Genomic DNA, 19,505 nt, shown 5'->3' on the forward strand with positions numbered 1-19,505 from the left:
TGAGGGCTATCATCGTCCTGGAAATCGGCCCTGAGGTGACTCGTTTTATCGACCCTTGGTATGATTTGTTTTCTTCCAGCTTGCCTCATGGCTCAGAGAGGAACGTAAGGATAAGTCCCTCTCAAACCAATCAGTATGAGAAATGGTGCGTCTCGAGATCGAACAATGAATTCATCTGTGGGGAACCACTGAAACATCCATTGCACCTGGTCTTCTTTCAGATTTTCGAACAATTCTACCCATCCTCTGGCGTCCTCCGGCTGAGCAAACATTTTAGGCATATAATTCATACGCCTTGGCTAGTGGAAGGCGATATGATCATCCCAATCTCTGCGTAGGATCTCTTGTCGGTATTCTCCTTTCTGGAGGTGTTCCATGAGCCAAAGCTGAAGCAATAAGTTGCAACCCTCAAAATGACTGCCTTGTTGTTGACACTTGTTCAAGGCGCGGTATATCTCGGCGACGATCATGGGCACTATGCTGAAAGTTTGCCCACCAATCCCTTCCATCAGAGTTTTGGTTACCATGGCTAGTCTGGTGTGGATCCTAGCCTTCTTCATAGGGAACACGATCATCCCCAAGAAGCAAAACATGAAAACAAAGACCCTTCTATGGACATGCCCTAATGAGGTAATAGCAAATTCTTCTGAATAGGTACGGTATGACTTGCTATGGCCGTACCTTTCGTATAGATAGTCAAATGGGATCTAGGAGTCTTTCAAACATGTTAAGTCAGGGTTTTTCTTCAGTCCCATCATCTTAAAAAAAACCCTTCCTTTGCGATTTTCTGGCATAAGAAAACCCGGAGTCTCCCAAGGAATTCCAGCTAAACCCCCTATCTCTTCAAGTAAAGGAGTCATTTCAAGATCACCAAAGCGGAACACAGATTTGTCACTATCCCAGAACAATGTTGCAGCCTCTATGATTCTGTTGTTAGGCTGAATCTCTAGGAGAGAAGGCAGATTCCCTAAGTACTTGCGGACGAGTGTTTGATCACTAGAATGGAGATCGTTCCACCAATTCAGCAGCCTTGGATGAATGTTGGTTACCATGCCAAATCTGGGGATCTCGTGCCTCATTTTCTGCAAAACAGAGTGTTAGGCCCTTACCCCCACCGGACTCGACTATTTAAATCAATAATTAGCATAGCAAGTACTTAAGTTCTCCAAATAAATGCACAGAACATGGAGGCGTCCGTTTGGGTTCCAAGGAAACCCAGTGAACATTGGACAAGGCTATCTTAATGAGCCATTATGTGGACAACATAACTGACTCGGCTATGTTTGACCATGATGCATGTACGATTTAAAAGGAATAAGGTTTCTATTTTGAAGTGCTAGACTGGTACCCTTGAGCGGACAACTCAAGAGGGAAAGGCACGGAACCGTCGACTACACCGTTGATCGACTGGTTTTACCGCAAATATGCCTTTGCCAAATTTAGGGGGTGATAGTATTGGAAGTGCGCAACTAATCATTATAAGCGTTGCTATAGTATTTGTTTAGCACGACTGGAATATGATGTTGAAAAATGCAGTTTACAAGAATGAAAAATATTGTCATGTATTTTCACGTTCATACAATAAAGTTTACAATGATTGCTCGGAAATTACAACAGCATTGATGGAAAAGCAGTAAATGAAAGTAATTAAAGGAAAAAAGAAACAAAAGAAACAGGTCAGTTTCAAATAAAGGCATTAAACAAAAGCAATAAAGAAAGCGGTAAAGTCACATATAGCATGCAATGGTAAAAGACTAAAGAATCCCCAGCAGAGTCGCTACGCCGTCGACGCCCCCTTTTTCCTCGCGGAATCAGGTCCACGACATTCGGGAGGACAACTCTTTTCCCGCTTTGGGAATTGGGTTTTGAGATTTTGGAGAGTCGCCACCTAATGATTATAGTGCATTAGGACACTTCTAGAAAAATTAAAGATGAAGACCAGAGTTTTGGGTAAGGGCTTGAAATTATCTCGAGGGGAAGGTGTTAGGCACCCCTCAAGATCCACTAGTGTGGTTCCCGGCCATGCTACAATTGTGACTTTAAATGCAAGTGCAAATAAACAAGTACAAGAAGCACAAAAGATTAAAAGAAGTGCTGAATTTTTGAAAGGAGCAGTTTGATAAAAAAAAATGTGCAAGTAGAGGGAGGGAGTCAAGTACTTAGTGCGAATAACCCGAAAATCATGTGAGAAACAGAAATCAAAAGTGCAATAGCTTTTAAGATTCAAAAAATTGTTAAACTAATAAAGAGGGAGAAGGGGGTCCTAGGCTTATACATTACATGGATCATTCGCACAACACTGGTATCCTATTGTACGCAATGTGTTATTGTGTAATCATCATCTCCATGTCTACCCTTCCCACCCGTTGAGGTATTAAAGCGCGGAACGGTATCGTTTACTTATCGCATGCTACTACCCGTCCCAATCCTATCAGTCCTGGGGTATTAGGACTTCTAATCCTAAAGGGAAAAGAAAAGGATGGGGGCCTTTGTGGAGTTTAAAGGATAAAAATTCTAGCTCGACATTCAAAACAAGTATCAAGTAAAAGGGGAAGAACAAACAAGCAAACAAGGCTCAGATTAACCCCAGAAGTCAAATCATCATATAGTTTAGCATGCCTTGACAAATACTGATTTGGTCTTAGATTAAAATTAAGCAGCGAGCGGACTGGTTCAACACATATATTTAGACAGAAAGTCTGCATTAGGCAACTCGGATACAGTTGTCAGGGACTGACCCAATGATTACTTAACCAACCTTTTGTTTATGAGTTGAAATAAAACTAGGCATAGGATCTATTGATTTCAGGAAAAAGATGCAAAAGAGTTACCAGTAGTTTCAGAAAAGATGCAGACTGATTAAAAGGTTTTCGAGTTTCAGGAGAGTGCAGATTGATTATAGGAAAAGGTTTACCAATCTTAGCGGGTTTCAGAAAAGAGGTAAAAAAAATTACCAGTTTTAGTAAAGTAGACACGAATTTTAGCAATTGATACTGTTTTAGAAACGAAAGAGGCTGTTAAAAACGAGATTTCCTATAGGCATGCTTTCTACACGTTTACTGATTTTAATACCTTTTCAGACATTAATAGAAGTCTTATACACATGATGTCTATATGCAACTTTATTATTAAACCTACAAACGGTTTGCCTAATGACATTTGTGTATGCAGAAATGCAAGAGCCTATAAACATGATCTCTATATGCGTAATTACAGAACATGAGTGTTAAATCTTATAGACATGCTTTCTAGGTGATTTGGGGTGAAGTTAAGTGTTAAATCCTATAGGCATGGTCTCTATATGATTGAATCAGTATTAAAGACCCTATAGGCAGGATTTCTAATTTGATAAAAAATAATATCCTAAATCATGATTTCTACCCCTTGGATGCAAGAAAGTAAAGACCCCTCCCACACCCTTTTACTATACTCCCCGAGTTTCATACAAGTTATTACAACCCAATAGATCAAACTGGAAATTAAAAGTACATCAAGAACTAACAGCTAGATCCGAGCAGCCTAATTCAACCTTAATGTCTAATAATATGCGATTGAGCCACTTCCGGGACCCAGATTTCCAAAGCCTTCTCTTTATCCAAGGTGTTTCAAAGTTTCAGGGAATCTCAGGGATTCCAGGCATTACTTACACCCAGGATACCATTAGAATTAGAATATTGCAGTGTGGAAGAGCCAGCTCTCAGGCATCCAAGTTCAGAGGGAGCTCAGGGGTCAGAAAGCATGGCTTGCGAGAGAGGGGCAGAACTTATAGCTAAGAGTAAGTGCAAAGTGAAAGGGGAATTGGGGAGCCATGACAGGTTGTGGTCATACCTAGCCACAAAGTAGGATGGCACACCCCTGACCGCTTGTTTGGTTGAACAAGTTAGGAGCAGGCCCTTGAAGGTCAGACCAAGGTCTGGATAGTGATTAGGACACTATCAGACCCAAGCCCAAGGCTCAGACACATAAAAGGGGAAAAGGGAATGGGCATTGATTGAGTTCGGGATTCAAAGAATCCAGTTCAGGATCATAGACAGCAATATTGGAGTGCTGTTATGCCCTGAACCATAACTCACATACAAAGGGTAAAGGGTAAGGGAATTCATAAAGTATCAAATTCATGACAAACAACTGATTGCATACATAATTTAAATACTGAACTATAAAGGAAAGGGGAAACATGTGACAATATGCTAGAAACAAATGTCAACTAAAAGAAGTAGGCAAAATTAAACACATTGTTGTTGAGGCATGTAAACTAATTGAGACATACCAGTAAAGAAGCAAAAGAGTGCAGAAGAAAGTAGTGTAAACAAAGTCCACAGCAGCATAAGTATCAGAAAGAGAGAGAGTTTTAAGTGAGAGTGAATTGTGAACTCAGATTGTGTTCTGTGTTCGTGTGTGTTCAAAGAGAAGGGAGGAGAGTATTTATAGTATGAAAGTCGTGAGAAATAAGGTAAGAAAATAATTAAAGTCTGATTTTCAATCAATCATATAAGACTCCCTTTAATTAAGGGATTCAAATTCAAACGGGTAAAACAATTAAGGGAAGGGATTTTGAAAGAATATTTTCCCAGCAGTATAATAAAGGGTAAGTACATAGAAGCTATTTAAGGAAACAAACTAATAGTACACGGTTTGTAAAAAAAGGAAAGGGAATCAATCAGTAAAACTAAAATTACATGCTTACTCGAATGAATCAGGTCGAGAAAAAGGATAAAGAAAGGTTCACTTAGGGAAAATCAAGAACAATCAAGTAAACACCATCAAAGGGATTCAGAATCAATTAGTAGTTGGCAAAACCTTTCGAAAGAAGAGTTCTCATATATAAAGTACACAAACATGTGAATCAAGAAGAGACTGTCGAGTTATGTAAAAGAGAGAGGAGTTCAGAATCATAAAAACTCAGAATCATAAGCAAAAAGATACAAGTTCAATTTGCAGACTCATAGTGAGTCTAAGAGTCCAGGGTCCCAAAGTGGAGCCTTAACTCGAACACGAGGAATCAAAATCATCAAAGGAAACCACCAAATCCCAGGGTTTCAAAATTGAATCAAACATGGAAGTGAGAAAGCAAGCCATTTGCTTCAGAGTCTCCACAAGACAGATATGATAGCATGTTGAATGACAAAGGAAGAAGAATCATGAAGAACATATTTTGAGAAAACTCGGGACCTAAACAAGTTCAGAAGAAAGAGATAATACAGACGTGAACACAAGTAGATGAAGCATGTAAGAACATGAACAGAGTCCAGTAAACAAAAATCAAATAACTTAACAGTAAACTCACATAGTAAAAGAGCAGAGAAAACATAGCAAAGTTTAACGAGAGTAACATGCATAGTAGAAAAGAAAAGGTAGAAGACAGTACATGCGTAATAAAGAAATCACATGAGCAGGGTATGAACAAACACACATAAAGAAAGAAGAAGAAATATCAGAAAGATTTTTCCTAAAAATCCTTTCAGAAACCCTAAAATTGAAGAGAAACGATTTTGAAAAGAAGCTTTTGGGGAAAACACCTTAGATGGCAAGAAAAACATAGATATCGTATAGATCTAGACAAATAATGATGAAAGAACCTTGAATGGCTTAGGGTTTCGGAGAAACCCTAGAAATGAGAAAGGCTTGGAAACAGGTCCGATCTCGAGTAGAGGTCAAGAGTCAGGTCCCTGAGCCTTGGATATGCCGGAGCAAGGCCGGAGATGGCCGGAAACCTCGAATCGGTGAAGGTCTGAGTGAAGACCTTCGAAGTCTGGCCTCGATCCTTCGAGCATCAGGCATGTAGGAGCAGTAGGAGGGGAGTATAGGGTTTCCATAGCCTGAGAAGCCATGGATTCCGGTGAGTTTTGGGGTGAGGATGACGAGAAGCCGCTAGGGTTAGGGGAAGGGTCGAGAGAGTCTGAGAGATGAGAGGATCCAAAGGCGGCTACCAAAAGAAAATGAGAGGATTAGGGCTGGGTTAGGTAGATTAAAAAGAAAAGAGGAGATCGTGACCGCTGATCAGATTGATCAACGGTCTGGATTAAAAGAGCCTTGGGTCGGGTAGGATAAACGGGTTATTGGGTTGGGTTAGACGGGATTGGGCTGGTCCGATTTTAAGCTTGAAATTGGGCTAAAAATTGAAATGTAAATGGGGATACAATTGAAATGAATTGGGGCTATATTTTAAATAGCCAGTTTTTCCTTTTTATTTAAGAAAATAGTAAAAAATGATTTTAAAATTAAATTAAAAGTACTGAGTCAGTAAATAACATATAAATATTAATTTAAAAATATTGGAACCAATTTTACAATTATAAAACGCAGTTAATCTTAAGATAGGCTAAACTTGCGATTACATGTAATTTAACTTAAAAACTACCAAATAATTTTATAAAAATATGCAAAAATCACCTTAATTATATTTTGGTGTAAATATGAGAATGAAAATAAATTATTCACCAAACATGATAGTTTGGGAATAATTATTGAATTTTCTACCATTAAAATAGACAATAAATTGGTTTTAAAATCTTAAAAATAAGGAAAAAAAATACCAAAACTCTTGGGCATGCTTATATATTCATGTATATGTTATTTTGAAAGTATTTTGGGTATATATAAAATACTCAGGGAAAAATTGGGTATCAACACTCACCCCTCCATGATGGCCACCATAGGGAGAGGAGTGGCAAGCCTCTAAAATGCTCAATTGTTCACCTTCCGGGACACATCTTCTAATCACACAATCCGTGCAAATTTTAAACAAATACGGATCATCCCAATAAAAATCCAAGGTATCCCGCTTGAGTTTCTTCCTTTGGTTAGAGGAGAGCTCGCACGGGACATTTCCGGTCACAATGAAGTTGGCGATGTCCGCGAACCATGGCATGTCACACATTGAAATGGAAAGAAGTTGCTCGCCGGGGAATGTATCATTTATCTCAATGCCGTCACATGGCCTCCCTTCTTCCTCCAACCGGGACAAATGGTCCGCAACTTGATTCTCACTTCCCTTCCGGTCCACTATTTCTAAGTCAAATTCTTGAAGAAGTAACACCCTCTCATCAATCTTGCTTTAGAATCCTTCTTGGTCATCAAATACCTAAGGGCGGCATGGTCCGTGTGCACAATCACCTTGGCCCCCATAAGATAAGGTCGAAATTTCTCCATTGCAAATACAATGGCCAATAACTCCTTCTCCGTCACCGTGTAATTTCGTTGAGCTTCATTCATCGTTTTACTTGCATAATACACGGGATGGAATATTTTGTTGACCCGTTGACCTAACACCGCTCCTACCGCAACATCACTTGCATCACACATAAGTTCGAAGGGCAAACTCCAATTAGGTGCGGTGATGATAGGAGTTGTGGTCAACTTGTGCTTTAAAGGTTCAAAAGCCTCCATGCATTTTTCATCAAAGATAAACTTGGCATCTTTCTCTAGCAATTTGCAAAGTGGATTCACAACCTTCGAGAAGTCTTTAATAAACCACCGGTAGAACCCAGCATGCCCAAGAAAGCTCCTCACCCCTTTGACGGAGGTAGGGGGAGGAAGTCTCGAAATCACCTCGATTTTTTCCTTATCCAACTCAATTCCTTTTTTTGAGATCTTGTGACCCAACACTATACCTTCTTCAACCATAAAATGGACTTTTTTCCCAATTGAGAACAAGGTTAGTTTCTTCGCATCGAGCCAATACCCTATCTAAATTCACCAAGAAATCTTTAAAAGAGTCACCAACCACGCTAAAGTCATCCATGAAGACCTCCAATATGTCCTCCACCATGTCGGTGAAAATAGCCATCATGCAACGTTGGAAGGTCGCCGGAGCATTGCACAACAACGGCATCCGGGAGAAGGCGAATGTACCATAGGGGCATGTAAAGGTGGTCTTCTCTTGGTCCTCCGGGGCAATTAAAATTTGATTGTAGCCCGAGTACCCATCCAAAAAACAATAGAAGGCTCGCCCCGTAAGGAGATCAAGCATTTGATCGAGGAATGGCAAGGGAAAATGATCCTTGTGGGTCACCTTGTTGAGTTTCCGGTAGTCCATACAAACTCTCCACCCGGTAATGGTCCGAGTGGGAATAAGCTCATTGTTGTCATTAGTCACCACCGTCATCCCTCCTTTATTTGGCACACATTGGACCGGAGATGTCCATGAACTATCCGAGATTGGATACACCACACCCGCATCAAGCCATTTGATCACCTCTTTCTTCACCACCTCTTGCATTGCTTCATTAGCCTCCTTTGATGTTCCAAGGAAGGCTTTGCATCATCCTCCAAGATAATCTTGTGCATGCAAAACGCGGGGCTTATTCCTCGAATGTCCGCCAAGGTCCATCCAATTGCCCTTTTTCGCCTTTGTAGCTCCTCCAAAGTGGCCTCAACCTGCAAGTTAGTAAGGCAAGAAGAAAGAATAATCGGAAGAGTTGAATTAGAGCCTAGAAATTCATACCTGAGGTATGGAGGAAGGTCTTCAACTCCAACACCGGCGGCTCCTCAATTGATGGCTTTGTTGGTGGAGTTTTCTGGTTTTCAAGATCCAAAGACAACTTTCTAGGCTCATAAGAATACGAGCCCATCCCATGTAAAGCATTGACACACTCCACCCAGTGTGCATCATCATTATCATCAAGGTTTAGGAGCACGGCCTCAAGGGGGTCCTCCACGTTGATCATGGCACTTGTGTCATCCACAATCTCAGTTGTGACTATGTCCACAAATGAGCACACCTCGGTGCTATTGGGCTGCTTCAAAGATTTGCAAACATGAAAAACCACCTTCTCGTCCCCCACACGAAATGTCAACTCACCCGCCTCAACATCAACCAAAGCCTTCCCCGTAGCTAGGAAAGGTCTCCCAAGAATGATCGGGACTTCAAAGTCCACTTCACAATCCAATATAACAAAGTCGGCCGGCAAAATGAATTTATCAACCCGGACAAGAACGTCATCAATTATACCCAAAGGCCGCTTCATCGACCGATCCGCCATTTGAAGTCTCATTGAGGTTGGCCTAGGTTTCCCGATTCCCAAAGTCTTGAAGACCGAGTACATCATCAAATTTATGCTAGCCCCCAAATCACAAAGGGCCTTGGAAAAATCCGCCCTACCAATAGTGCAAGGGATAGTAAAAGCTCTGGGGTCCTCAAGTTTCGGGGCTATAGAATGCACTAGTGCACTCACTTGATGGGTCATTTTTATTGTTTCACAATCCATGGAGCACTTCTTCGTGACCAAATCCTTCATGAATTTTGCATAGCCCGGCATTTGTTCAAGTGCCTCCACCAAAGGCACATTGATTGTAAGGCTTTTCATCATCTCTATGAACTTTTTGAATTGATTGTCACTCTTTTGCTTTGCTAACCGTTGAGGATAAGGTAGGGGTGGTCTACGCAAAGGTGCATTTACTTTGGGCACCACCGGCTCGGGTATCTCAATCACGTGCTCCCTAGACGGGTTCACGGCTTCTTGTGTTTCCACCTCGACCTCATAACAACCTACCCTCACCTCATTGTTCACATTTGCCTCAACCACATCATCATCAATCAAAGGACCCACATCTTTTTGAAACACAACATCATCATTCACAACTTGATTTTCATTCGAGGCATGCACATCACCGCCTATCCCACTTCTTGTTTTCACCGCCATCACATAATGGGGCTAATCCAGGAACATGGACCTTATTCACCGATGGCTCATCTAACGTGAAAGGTGAAGGATTAAGAATTGTCTTAGTACCACCTACGGGTGAGACTATTAGGCAAGCTATTAAATGTCATTCCATAACTAACAGTGAAGCGGAGTATGAAGCTGTGATTGCAGGTCTAGAATTAGCACGAGAACTTGGTATAAATCAAGTGGTGATCAAAAGTGATTCGCGACTCGTGGTTAATCAAATGCTGGGGACTTACACGGCTAGGGAAGCAAGGATGCAGCAGTACTTGGAAAAGGTACGGGAACTAATAAAGCAATTCCAAACTTGGAAGGTCATACAAATATCAAGGGATGAAAATGGTGAAGCAGATGCCTTAGCCAATCTCACATCTGCAGCTGATGTGGCGAATGACGCAAACGCCTCAGTTATACATTTATTTCATTCAGTTCTCGAACCTGATAAGAATGAGGTAAACTTTAATAATTTAACTTAGGATTGGAGGAACAAAATTGTTGCTTTTTTACAGTATGGTACCGTCCCTGATGACAAGAGACAAGCGCATGCACTTCGAAAAAAGGCTGGTCGTTACTATTTAAAACAGGGGAACCTTTATCGTAAAATGTTTGGTGGTCCCTTAGCAAGATGCCTCGGACCTTCACAAACGGAGTATGTGATGAGGGAGATACATGAGGGGCACTGCGGGAATCACGCAGGAGGAAGATCACTGGTGAGAACTCTGATTAGAGCAGGGTATTAATGGCCCAAAATGCAAGAAGAAGCGGAGAGTTTCGTGGCTAAATGTGACAAATGCCAGAGGTATGGTAACAATATGCACAGACTAGCAGAATTATTACATCCAGTCATTACGCCATGGCCGTTTATGAAATGGGGAATGGATATAGTAGGACCATTACCTCAAGCAATAGGACAGGTAAAGTTTCTTCTCGTACTTGCCGATTATTTCACTAAATGGGTGGAGGCAGGAGCATTTAAACAGGTACGTGAAAAGGAAGTTAAAAATTTTATTTGGCAAAATATCATCTGCCGATTTGGTGTACCAAAGGAAATCGTATGCGACAATGGCCCTCAATTTATCAGAGCTCAAGTCACAGAGTTTTTTGAGAGTTGGCAAATTAAAAGGATTACATCTACACCTTCACCCAGTGGGTAATGGGCAAGCAGAATCAACGAACAAAGTTATAATCAACAATTTAAAGAAACGATTAGAGGAGTCAAAGGGTAATTGGCCTGAAGTGTTACCCGGAGTTTTATGGGCATATCGCACAACAACAAAAACCTTCTCTTTGGTTTATGGAGCTGAAGCACTAATCCCGGTTGAAATAGGAGAACCAAGCATAAGATTCTCACAAACAACACAAGAATCAAATGATGAGGAAATGCAAGTCAGCTTAGATTTGTTAGAAGGCAGGAGAGAAGCTGCATTAATAAGAATGGCAGCACAAAAACAAGTGATCGAACAATATTACAACAGGAAAGCACGCCTGAGATACTTCAAAATTGGGGACTTCGTACTTAAAAAGGTTTTTCAATCTACAAAGGCAGCCAACGCGGGTAAACTAAGTCCAACCTGGGAAGGACCCTACAGAGTTCGAGATATTGCAGGAAAAGGAGCATATGAATTGGAAACAATGGACGGGAAGGTGCTTCCTTCACATTGGAATGCAGTACATTTGAAGAGATACTATTTCTAAGGACAAACCCACGGTCACGTATCACCATGTTAAATTATATTTTGAGTTATTACAATTTTACTAACGATTTTAGATGATATGCAAAACGCTAACCCATACTAAATGATGAATCACGACCTGTAAGGCAAAATGGAATAAACTAAAATTCCTAGCCCAGGGTTACAATTATTCTGATAGAAGTATACACGGGTTAAGCAGTCTTCATCTATAATCGCACCCCCGAGTCTCGTATGTATTTCCTTTTCAGGAAAAGGACCAGGTGAAGGAGACTATCAAGTGCTCGAGGCTTCATACTTCAACACTCAAACACTTGCGGGACTACATAGTATATACAGTCACGTGTATAAAAAAGGCAAAGAAGATTTAGAAAATCAAGCCTAGAAGAATCAAGTACAGAGTGAAAGTTACGAAGTCGTGGCATTCACATCATAGTATTCTTTCCCATGAGAACAATGGAATTCATCATAGTATTCTTTCCCATGAGAACAATGGAGTCACCTCTCAAACTCTTCCTAATGTTCTGGAGCTAAGGGGATCCATGTACCCCAAAACGGTTAGAGTAAGACTATGTACTAAAACGGGTTATAAGGAAACCCTGTATCTATTGTTCTTCTTTTGTATAAATCTGTTACAAGGAAAACAGTTACGAGAAAGTTATAGATGTAATTCAAATACATGTAAAGTATTACTCAAAACTTGTCAAGGTTCAGAAATAAAAACTTGTCAAAGTTATTGCAAAAAACATGTGTGTTCCTATTTCTTTTATCGTATGATAACACCATTATGAAGTTGAGACGTCTTCTTCATTAAGTGTCAAAATATAAAAGGGCCCTCTTTTATAAAACTCATGTTATTTAGTCATGAGATTAACAGAAGCATTTTTCAAAGAACAAAAATGCAGACTATTCTTTAAGTCCTTGAAAATAGAAGGCAAGAATAGAACAGATGGAAGTTTAATGATAATAAAAACTTCTTAATATTTAAAAACTAGAGACTAAGTATAAACTCAGTCATCGAATTGTTTAATGCCCCATAACAAGACTTGGGGACTTGTACTTCTAAAATCAACCCTCAAGTGATAGTCAAGGGTTTGATTACAAAAACTCTCAAAAAATCCAAGAACTCTAAACATGGTTTTCCAAACAGGTACCTGCAAAAAGGGAATTTAAAACAAATGTAAATTTTTTCACTAAGAGGAAAGGACTGAAGAAGGATCATCAGCGGGCTCAACTGGAATAGCATCGTCAACAGAAACGGGTTGATCTTCAACCGCAGCAATTTGAGTATCAATAGACGAAGCCTCAACTTGACATGCAGCAAGGGGCACGGTTGAGATTGAAGAAGGTACATCACCCGAGGCAGTTTCAGTGTTCATGGGGACTTCAACTGCAGAAGTTTCACCCACGGGAGCATCAACTCTAAGAACTTCACCCACGGGAGCATCAACTCCGGGGACTTCAGCTTCGAAAACATCTATCGCGGGTGAAGGGAAATCCAGTGGTTGTTGAGCCTTTTCAATGGTCTCCATCACCTTAGCTAAGTCTGACTCCAAATTAAAATTTTCTTGGCTAGCTTCAACCAAGGCATCACGACGAGAGTTCAGAAAAGCCCAGCACACATCAACTGCAACCTTATCTTCAAGAAGCTCATAATCTCTTTCCCAAGCAGCAATTTCATTCTCGAGACCTTCATTTTCATCCAGAGCTGAGTTATAAGAGGCTTGGAGAGAGGCATGAGATTTTTCCAAGACCTGCACCTTGTCTTCAGAAGTTCGTAGATCTGCTTGTGTCTGAGTCAAACTCTGCATCAGATCCCCAGCATAAACCTCTTTTTGATTCAACGGAGCTTTCAACTCGTTAATTTCCTTATTTGCCTTAGTCAATTGCTCTGAGAAAGAAGCCTCGAGACGCTCTTTTTCTCGCTCTACTTGACTTGAAGAAGCCCTGATGACTGCAAGCTCTGAAGATAAGGCTCTCACCTGCTGTTCCAGGTTATTCTTGTTCTCTTGCAAATCTTCTATAGTGATTTGTGCACTATCAAATGAACCCTTCCAACTAGCTGCCTCCAACTGAAATTCACGAGCTGCCCTCTCTGAATCAAGAACTGCCTTTTTAGAGTCACGTGCCACCTTCTCTAATAGAGAAACTCTACTCATTAGCTCTGTACCAATAAGGTTGGCCTGAAAATAATACGGGAAGAAAACTAGAATTCTAGAGAAAAAAAAATTCTGCCAAAGTAAAGAGAGAAGGAACATACCTTCAAAGTGGAATGAACTATGTCGTTCATCAGAGTCAGACAGCTATGGCTATTCATTTTTTCCTTCTCAATTGGGCCTATCAAAGGCTCTAGCCAAACATCTGCCCGACCAGATTTCCTCAAGAGACTGTTGTTGGCAGGAACTTCGATAGTCACGCTCCTCATAGCAACACTTCTACTCGTAAAACCCACTTCTGTATTATGGGTAATAGAAGGAGGAGCAGTAGAAGAAGTAAAAACAGTAGAGGGAGGTACGGGAGCAGATGGAACAGGTACGGAAGCAGATGGAGCAGGTAAGGAAGGAATCAAAGGCACTGTAGAAGAAGGAAGAGAAGGAATTGAAGATACGGGAGTTGAAGAGGAAGACAAGGGAGGTTCGTCCAAAACAGGTCCTAACTCACCACTCTCAAAACCACTAACGAAAAGCTGGTTAATCGACTCATGAGTGTCATGAGGAGTGACAACGTTGTCATCGGAGACAAGATTAACAGGCCCAGTAGGAGAAATATGAGGGGAAGTTTCAGTTTCATCGGAAACGATACGTCTCCTAACTCTTGGCCTTGTCATCAACGAGCCACCTTCGTCTTCTTCGTCGGAGCTGTCATCATCAGCAGTTTTTCTTTTCAGAAGAATATCCTGAGCACTTTCTAAGGAAAGTTGGGTTCCTAAACGAGAGGCCGCAACTTTATCAGCAGTAACGCCTCGAATAGCAAATCCTGACAAAAACAAGGATGAAAGTTAAAACAATGAATTTTTACATACGAGAAAGATAGAAACTCGTAGCGTGAGTCTTCACTCTCCAACCGTAAATACTGGAGATGTATGACCTAGCCTCCATAGGTGCAGTCTTCAACAATTTATCTACCCAACCACGAAAATTGGGAATGCTCTCCACAACTCCCATGGTTGCTAAAAAAAAGGGGGAAAACAAAGTTAAAGAAATTGATAAACTCGAAAGAAAGAGGTACGAGAAAGAGTAAGAAACTTACGTGCAAAATTCCACTTTTCGGGGAAGGGAACATTTTCTTCACCCACCAAACCAACTGTGGGGCAGCAACAAATCGGGCACACCAGCCACGATCCTTGTCATCTTCTGGACTCACCAACACCCTCTTACTCCTAGCCACTAAGGTGAAAACACCATTACGAAATAACCTAGGGGAGTAGAGGTGAATTAGGTGAAGGAAGGTAAAGTTAACATCTGCTAAGTTAGCCAGATGTCTTAAACAAGCCACAGCCCTCCATACCAACGGGCCAATTTGTTCGAGACATACCTTGAAAAAATGACAGAAATCAAGAATCACAGGGTTGATAGCTGGTTTAAACCCAAGAGTAAAAGCGTATGTGTAAACGAAAGAGAGTCCAACCATATATGAAGTAATCCTTTGATTTGGATTGGGGATTACAATGGAAAAATCGGCATTCCAGTGGCAATCATTGCAAACTATGGGGGCTAAAAGCTCTAAATCAAAGTGGGGAAAGCATCAGCACGATCTAGACCTGCAACTTGGCTTTGAAGTGATTGTCTATCATGGTGAAAAGAAAAATCGTTGGGAACTATCTCCTCTACCAAAGGCTCTTGTAAAGGTTCAGAGGTTTTCTTGCCCTTAGAAGATGATCTTTGGGTAAAAGAACCCTTGGTTCTAGAAGAAGAACCAGGATTAGAAGAAGGCACGGCAGAACCACCACCACGAGAAGATCCTAAACTACGAAGTCTTCCACCCCTTTTATGTCTGACAGGGGCATTGGGATAATTTTCTAAAGCAGGAGCTCTTCTAGGGTTAGGGTTCGAAGAAGACATGATGAGGAAGAAGATGACGAGAATAAAAATTTGCACAGTTCGAGTGTTTGAAAGAGTTTTTGTGTGGTTAAAGTTAGAAGGTAAAACTATATTTATAAGCAACCGTCAAAAAGTGAAAACGCAGTAATGGAAGAGTCACAATAATGGTAACTGATACTTCGTGAATAGTGGAGCTGTAAAAAAGGGCCTTAAAAAGGGGTGCAAGTTGCAGAATCAATAAGGAGTTGACACGTGTGAAGAACATTAAATAGATGTGACCCTTGAAGCATCAATCTTGTCACAACATTAATGGTGACAAAAATTCTCCTTTTATGAAATTCACTTCCCAAGTATTTGATTGACGAATAAATGGAAAGTGGGGGGACTATCTGTATTGGGAAAAATTTACTTTGCATATTAGAGATGACGTGTCATGACACGTAGACTGGTCAAACAGTCAAAGAATTAAGGTTGTTCAATATGTATGAGCAGCAATAGACATGAGCAAGTTAAACGGAAGAGACACAAACAAGTTAAACAGAAGAGACACGAGCAGTCATGCGAGACATTCAATGCTCGTATCAGTTCAATGCATTTCAAGGTCAAAGATAGTGAAGAATCAAAGGAGTGAATCTGACAGCAAATAAGAGCCCAGATTCAGCATGTAATGAGCATTAAATGCGAGAAACGTTAGAGAATATATATTTAATGTATATGATTACATATCGTAGCATTTAGAGTCATTAATTGTCCATAATTGTCTTATTATGACAAAGGTAAAGTCTATATTCCCAAAAATGGCTATAAAAGGGAAAGTCACAAACAATTGTAGACACGCAACACTATTGGAATATACTTTGATTATTTAGCTCTCATACATTGTTATTCTCAAATTCTTTTCTTTATATTCTTTTCCGATTATCAGTAACCCGTATTCTTCTAAATCTTAGCTTTGACTAAAAATCTATTTTTGGTTAAACATATATCGCTTGGCTTGTTTATTTTTTTATTTTTTGAATCTCCTTGATAATCCTGGTTCCGCCACTTAATGTACTTATGTTACGAAGATCCAGTACTGTTTCTGATGGAAAGCTTGTTGTTATTTTTGTTTTTCGTCCCTAGACCCTCATGCATAATAATGTTAATAGTATTAGCATGTTAATGCAACGTCAGTGTCAATATTTTGAAAGTTCATTTCTGTTTCCACTCCTATATGTCTTATAATTTTATTAGTATAGTCCAACCAGAAACAAACAAGTATGCAAGATTTCATCTGCCTAACACAAATTGCAGAATCACTACTTGTTGAAGAACTAAATGTTGCTTAGTGTTCTTGACAAAGTTACATAAATTTGCCTTTTTTCTGCTTTTTATGGATTTCTCAAATACTTTTTGGGGCAAATCCTTTGATGGAGTTCAATGGAATTCTTTTCTTGAAATGCTATATCCAGATAATCATATATTTCTGTTATCTGTTGACTCCCTACTATTGATCATCCTGTTAGTTGTACTAGCTTATAATATAGTATCATTGAGGAATTTTTTATGTCAATCAAAATGTCATGGACTTTCTAAGTTGTCGATTTGTTCAGCCGTTTTCAACGGATGTTTGGGATTAGGATACATAGTTTTGGGAGCATGGAAGCTTAAAGAGCAACTCCGTGATCAAGAATATCAGACTTTTCTGCCTCTACATCGTTGGATCGTGTTTCTTGTCCATGGAATTACATGGCTATTTGTAAGTTCAATCATAAGCCTATACAAGCAGCAACTTTTCCTCATAGTGAAGCTTTATTCAATCCTTGCCTTGTTGTTAGCTGGATTTTTTTGCATAATATCTGTGTGGAAATGTATTAATCATGACCATGTAATTGGAGGTGAAGTGATAGTAGATGCACTATCTTTGTTAGGAGCCATTCTTTTGATCTGTAGTGGATTTAAGGAAAGTGATGAATATGACAAGTATGGGGGTATTGATCTTTGTGATGAGACATTTTATAAGACTTTACAATGTGAAGATGGAATTAGTAATGAAACTACTCCATTTGAAAATGCTGGATTTCTTGGAATATTTTCATTTTGGTGGTTGAATCCGTTGATGAAGAAAGGTAAAAAGAAGATTCTTGAGGATGAAGACGTACCTCAGCTAAGATCAGCGGATGGAGCAGGAACATGTTTTAATCTGTTTAATGAGCAACTGAACATACTAAACAGGAAAGATGAAACCTTGTATACTAATGGCATTACTCCTCTGCCAGCAGAAAGAAATTTTTCATATCTGGGATCTTTGCTCTGATCAAGATATCAACGCTGACGACAGGACCATTATTTCTTCATTGAGGTTGCTGAAGGAAGAGAAGCATTTAAGTATGAGGGCTATGCTCTAACAGCCGGCTTTTTCCTTGCAAAATGCTTGGAATCTCTAGCGCAAAGGCAATGATCAACTCTTCGCTTACTGCAGCTATCTTTCAGAAACAACTTCATGTCTCAAATGCTGCTAAGACAACTCATTCCCCTGCCCACATAATGAACTATGTCACTGTAGATGCTCATAAAATAGGTGAATTCCCCTTTTGGTTTCATCAGATATGGACTACGATACTTCAGCTCGTACTTGTTTTATGTGTAATATATTATTCTATAGGGGTAGCTGCATCATCAGCAGCATTAGTGATTGTAATATTAATTGTACTAGTAAATTCCCCATTAGCCAAGTTGCAGCTTAAGTATCAGATTAACCTCATGATCGCGCAAGATAAAAGGCTAAAGGCCATCACAGAAGCACTTACACATATGAAGGTTCTCAAGTTATATTCTTGGGAAAAACATTTCTTGAATGAGATAAACAAGTTGAGATCTGAGGAAACCAAGTGGCTATCATTAGTTCAAACACAAAAGGAATACCACCTTATACTGTTTTGGTCATTGTTGGTTCTTGATAAAAGAAATTAAGGGAAATAACTGGGAAGATGACAAGATAATAGAAAAAATATACTGGAATAGATGTAAAAGGAACTAAAGCTGAAAATACTATATTATTTTACTGCATTTGGACTACAATTTATAAGAGAAATACTAACTTAAAAGACCTAAAAATCAGCACAAAATATGCTGAAAATAACTAACTCCTAGAGACTAGTTCACTCCTAAAGACTAGTTCAAAATTATTTCAAATTCAAACTAAATTACTGCAGTTAATAGCTGAAACAGTAAAATAATTTTACTGAGAGCAGCTTCTAAAGCATATTTCTAACACTCCTCCTTGCTTTTGAAGCTGCAAATTCTGAATTTGTCCCTTGTAAACCTTTATCTGGAAGCGACTTTGTACGCAAATCTGTCAACTGGTCTTTGGACTTGCAGTGAATCGAGTTCACTTCTGTATTTTGCTGCATCTCATGATTGTTAATGAAATAAGTTGGCTCGTTTTTCAGCTTCATTTGCATCTTGCCTTGAGACTTGTCAACTTTCTTCCAGAATTGCATTTTCTGAAATATTGACAACTTCTTCCTTACCTTATTTTCACATATGTCCTCAGTTGGAGAATTACCTGCACTTAGTAGATTCTTTTGGCTCCATTCTTCATCTTCGGTTGGATCAAATGAGAAATTTTTACCTCTCATTTTAACCCTTAAAATCTCAAGTCCAGTTACATCATAAATGAAACAATATTTATCTTCAAAGGATACTTTAAATCCTTTTTCCATTAGTTGTCCAACACTTAATAAATTTTGATCAATATCAGGAACATAAAGAACATCTGAAATTTTCTTAGTACCTGAATTTGTTGGGATTGCAACAGTTCCTTTTCCTTTAGCAAGAATATAATCACTATTTCCAATTCTGACTTTCTTATTTCCTATAGAAGTGAACTCTTTGAAAAGATTTCTGTCATATGTCATGTGGTTTGTACAACCACTGTCAATCAACCAAAAATCAGATTTTTTGGTTGAAAAAATAGTTGCCACAAACAAGTGATCTTCTTCTTCTTCATTGGCGACTTGGGCATCTGCTTCATGCTTTTGATATTTGCCTTTGCAAATTACAGCTTCATGACCAAGTTGGTTGCAAATTTTGCACTTTGCATCTGGCCTCTTCCAACATTTGAA

At 39.6% G+C, this 19,505-nt stretch overlaps 1 pseudogene; it reads left to right on the top strand.

Moving 5' to 3' along the window:
* The first annotated feature begins 15,433 nt into the window (after window positions 1-15,433).
* Window positions 15,434-19,505, top strand: part of LOC109241629 — a 7,053-nt pseudogene continuing 2,981 nt past the window's right edge.

Source organism: Nicotiana attenuata, unplaced genomic scaffold (genome assembly GCF_001879085.1).
Source record: "Nicotiana attenuata strain UT unplaced genomic scaffold, NIATTr2, whole genome shotgun sequence".
Classification (NCBI taxonomy): domain Eukaryota; kingdom Viridiplantae; phylum Streptophyta; class Magnoliopsida; order Solanales; family Solanaceae; genus Nicotiana; species Nicotiana attenuata.